Raw genomic sequence first — 5,071 nt, forward strand, 5'->3', positions numbered from 1 at the left:
ACACAAGCCTGTGAAAAATTTAAACACTGAATTCATAAAACAGTTTAAAATAACTTGATTCAAAATGACATGATCCACGTCAAAAAGCACGTCCAATATGATTTAATCCAAAATGACATGATCCATGACAATAAGCACGTCCAATATGATTTGATCACATATCAAGAACCTACAACAATAGACATTCTAATGACTTAAGTAATAACACAAGTCTGTGTAAAATTTAAACACTGAATTCATAAAACAGTTTAAAATAACTTGTTCCAAAATGACATGATCCATGGCAAAAAGCACGTCCAATATGATTTAATCCAAAATGACATGATTCATAGCAAAAAACACGTCCAATATGATTTGATCCAAAATGACATGATCCATGGCAAAAAGTACGTCCAATATGATTTGATCACATATCAAGAACCTACAAACAAAAATAGAAAGGTTAAATTGAATTTTTTATTATAAAAATGAAAATAAAATGAAATCTCTTTAACCAACCTTGATCAATCCACAACATCAACAAATTCTTTCGATGAGCTATAGGTGTTGAATTCAAGAAGTCCAACCTTTGTGGATTGTCCAAAAGATAGGTACTCGTTCACTTTCAAGCTTAATTTCATGTGTCATATGAGCCATATTGTTCCTAAGTAGACGTCTACGTCTCATATACCAACAAGCAGCAACACAAACAACTTGAGCTCCGGCTAATTTATATAAATGATGCATTAATATGATAAGTTTCACTTTGTCATCCATCCTAATAGAAAAAATACTTAATTTGTTATTAAAACAATAAAAAGAAGATGGATATTCAAAAAGGGTCAAAGCAGTCAAGAAACAGTAATATATTGTTAGTTCATATAGAATTAGTCCTCACCAAAAACACAACTTGCAACTATCCCTTTCTCTCCTAGTAAATCACAGGTAAAGGCAATCAATTAAGAAAACAAAGGCATGGAGTAAAAACTGTTGTTAAGGACATTAAAACGAATATTTAGTTCATTTGTGCAAATTTTGTTACACAGAAGTAAAGCTTACAGAATAGGAAAAAATTTTGACACCAAGTACCTGGAGCTAACAAATTGACACCAAGTACCTGGAGCTAAAAATCTTGTTGCTGAGAGGAAAAAAAGAAAAAGGCTTAATGGAAGGTTGTATGATCTTAGAGCATTGGTTCCCAAAATTACAAGTGTAGTTTTATGCTTACCAATTTTCAATGTATATATGCTTATTATATTATTAGTGAATTGAACAATAAATATAGATAAATTTGTTGATGAACAGTTAAACAAGGCAGCCATACTATATTAGTAATTAGTTAAATCTGAAAAGATTAAACAACCAAAATTGGGTTAATATGATTTTTATAATATTCTGAGTAAGAAAGTATCTGTGTTATTTACCAAACCCAAGAAAATACAAGTGAAGCAAAGACAAAAGTCAATAAATAAAAGATGTGGTCATTAGCTATAAATAAAAGTATCTGTAACAATTCCAAATGGGGATTCATTAGCTGTAAATAAAAGTATCTGTAACAATTCCAAATGGGGTAGCAAGAGTAATGAATAGCAGCAAACCAAGCCAAAGCCAAAGGCCTCAACTTGCTGGTTCTTATGGATACATGGCTCCAGACATCCATTAGACCCAACATTGGGAGGGCTAGTTCATTGGGTTAGGGAGCAGTTAGGCAGCAAGAAAGAGGCAGTTGACATTCTAGATCAAAAGCTTAGAGGAAGGGCTGACCCTACAATGCATGAAATGCATCAGACATTAGCTGTTTCATTTCTATGCATCAGCAATAGAATGGATGATAGGCCAGCAATGAAGGACGTTGTTGCAATGTTAGAGGAGATTAGACATATTGATCATCCTTTGACCTCACATTCTGATGACATATCAAAACGACCTTCTGCTGCTGCTAATATTGCTAATATTGGGGTTGTTTTGGAAGCTTGAATAAAAGAAAGAAGGCCAGGGAATGATCATAAAAGGATGGGCTCCTCAAGTGCTAATATTAGAGCATCCTGCAATTAAAGGGTTCTTAACTTATTTAACCTTAAAAATCATTCACCTACATCAAATCAAGGTTGATTATTTCAACTTCAATCAACCTCAACTCAACTCCATCCAAGATGACTAAAGATTAGAGGGAATGTAATGTGAACTTTGTTCATAATAAAGAACTGCATTAGGGAAGCAAAAATATGGTGTAAGGACTAGATAAAATCAATCATCTTAAACAACTAAAGTTTTCACTTGGCAGAACCCTACCTAACTAATAATAACGCAGACAATGGTTGTTGCATCTAATAATGATATTTGAGCTAATTCAGTACAAGCAGCAAATTCTGATATGGACATGACAATCTCAACCAACCAACCATTTGTCTTAACTAGATGTTTTTAAACACAAGAAGTAAAGTCACAGTTTGAATTCAAGGTCATCAAGGCAAGCTAAACAGAGAAATTGGTTTTTGAAATACCAAATTACTTCTCTGAATATAAAACACATTAAGCAGAGAATGATAAGGATAGCAAGAATATAACATAAAATTTAAAATCATGAAGAATAACTTCCAATATTCAATTCAATTCAAACCCCCCAATGAATGAAGATTTCACGAACTTACTTCATTTCCCTGCTAAGAAGATGGCTTTTTGTGACTATCATCCTTTTTCCCACAATAATTTGAACCCATTTCAAGTTTCTATTTCTACATATGGAATTTAATTTATGGCAGCTAACCTAAGCTTGATCCCTGCTTTGAAGCAGAACTGAAATTGAAGCAGAAACAGAGAAAATAGCAAGTACACATCCAACCAGAAAACACAGATCTAAACACAGCCAACCATAAATTAAACACAGCCAAGTAGATAGCAACCATTGAGGAAGAGAGAAAGCACAAAAAAAATGGAAGAGAACTGACCTGTGTTGGAGTTCCGCTGGTGAAAGATGAGAAATCGGGGGGAGAAAGTGAGCAGAAATCCAACAAATAAATACTGGTTTAGTTTGTAATTATGTAATTTTAGTAAGGATAATAACAGAAATAGAAATTTAAACCCTCCTAAACCCTCCAAATCGGTGGGTTTGATAATTGAAACAAAAGCATATCAATCAAACCCTTCCAAACCCTTGTCAAACCTTTCCAAATCCTTACCCTTTTAAATTAATTTCCTCCAAACAAGAGTTTCCACAAACCCTCCCAAACCCTTCCTTTATTAACCCTCCCAAACCCCATCCAATCAAGGTCTAAGGATTTGCAGCAAGAGATTACTCTGGATGAGATTATTCTCTATTGAGCTTTTGTAAGTTATTAATTTCTTTTTCTGAAGAGAAATTTGTGGTTTTATCTTCATTACTCGTTTTTGGAATTTAAAGATTGAGTTTATATTTGCTACATCAGCTATAGATTTTCGTGTTTTGATTCCTATAGGATTTACTGTGCTATATATGTTTGAAACTTGTGCGTCTTTCCTATCTATTTACAGTCGTAGATTCATAGATTTATAACCCCTCAACTTGCCTAAAGTGTTTAGTTAACCTATGAATTTACGTAAAATGTAATCAATTGATCACTCGGTTGCAAAAAAAAGTTTAAGTTAAATGCGAAAGATGTATTGCATGTATAAAGAAAAACGACCAAGATCGCGATATATAATTCTAATATTAGAGTTGACAAGTTTGATAGTTGAGCAAGTTATAACTTCTTTTCTAATCTATTTTTGAATTATGTAAGAACATTCTAAGATGCGTGGATACATCTTCCATATTTAATTTACTTTTTTTGCAACCGAGTGATCAAAATTACATTTTATACGAGCTCATGGAGCTAACTGAATATTTTATACAAGTCGAATGGGCTATCAAAACACTTTGAAAATTCAAGGGACCAGTCAACCTTTTTCTGTACAATTTCAAGGCCAAATGATGTATTAAGCCTGATACATCTCTAACAAATTAGTGTTGACATGTTATGCAATGATAATGAGTTCTCGTATGTTCTACATTCATATCTTGAGGGAGGGGTTTTTTTTTATATACATGTTTGATTTATTTAGGTAGAAAATAGTGAGTTTTGTAGTAGAAGTGAGGTATAAATATTGAGTGGTGATACACGATTGCCCGGTTGGGGGGCGATTTTGCAAGTGCATGCGTAAAAAAAATGCTAAATCTTAGATTGTGTCTAATATTCTTAAAATGTAATAATTATGTTCAATAAAAAAAATTTAGATTTAAGAAGGGTCTAATAGACATCTTACTTCGACCCTCGTGGACGTTATTAAAAATCCGGTCATTTTACCATTTCCAAAGCCACCAGATACAAATAGCAAAGATGATGTCTAGCAGTACACCAATTAGAGAAACTTGGGCCATTGGGAGACTTGGGCCAGAACCAGGCATCAGCCTTAATCACGTCAAGAAAAATAATAATAGAAGCAAGACTGAAAATAGAAGAGGTGGGAAGAATGTTAGCCAGCATATCCCACTTCCACCCGCCCAAAAAATCTCATATATCACGAAGTGAAAGGTGTTGGATGTATAGTTTGATATACAAAGATAATATGGAGATAGAGAGAAAGAAGTAATATACACAATAATGTTTGAATCACCTTGAATGTGATTAGCTCTAGGGCCTTGTATTTATAGTGAGACAATTGGAGTTTGTAAAGGAATACAATATGTAAGTATAGAAGCATTGAAACTCTACCCAGCTAGTAATATAGACAGATTGAGACTGTAACTGGATAAGAATCTATTTACAGGATAATAGAGAATATTATCTTTGACACCTCCCTCAAGCCGATGGCGGGCACGAACAAAAAGTCGAGAGCAGAGCATCATGAAGCGAGCAGGAGCTAGCGGCTTGGTAAGGATATCTGCAACTTGATCATCAGTCGGAATGAATCAGACGCTGAGAAATCCATTTTATACTTGTTCATGAACAAAATGATAATCAAGCTCTATGTGCTTCGTACGAGCATGGAATATTGGATTTGAAGTAAGATAGATTGCCCCAACATTATCACACCACAATTGAACCGGAGTGGGTAGAGGGAAGCCCAGATCCGA

The 5,071-nt window shown here is 34.0% G+C and overlaps 1 long non-coding RNA gene across 1 annotated transcript; it reads right to left on the reverse strand.

The window, feature by feature from the left end:
• Nucleotides 1-217: 217 nt before the first annotated feature.
• Nucleotides 218-3,263, reverse strand: LOC136234917 (uncharacterized). Its single transcript, XR_010691542.1, has 3 exons — nt 2,928-3,263; nt 499-757; nt 218-421 (listed from the first exon to the last, which is right to left on the reverse strand). It is a non-coding gene; the product is annotated as an uncharacterized lncRNA (long non-coding RNA).
• Nucleotides 3,264-5,071: the final 1,808 nt, after the last annotated feature.

The sequence above is a fragment of the Euphorbia lathyris genome, chromosome 7, assembly GCF_963576675.1.
Source record: "Euphorbia lathyris chromosome 7, ddEupLath1.1, whole genome shotgun sequence".
NCBI lineage: Eukaryota > Viridiplantae > Streptophyta > Magnoliopsida > Malpighiales > Euphorbiaceae > Euphorbia > Euphorbia lathyris.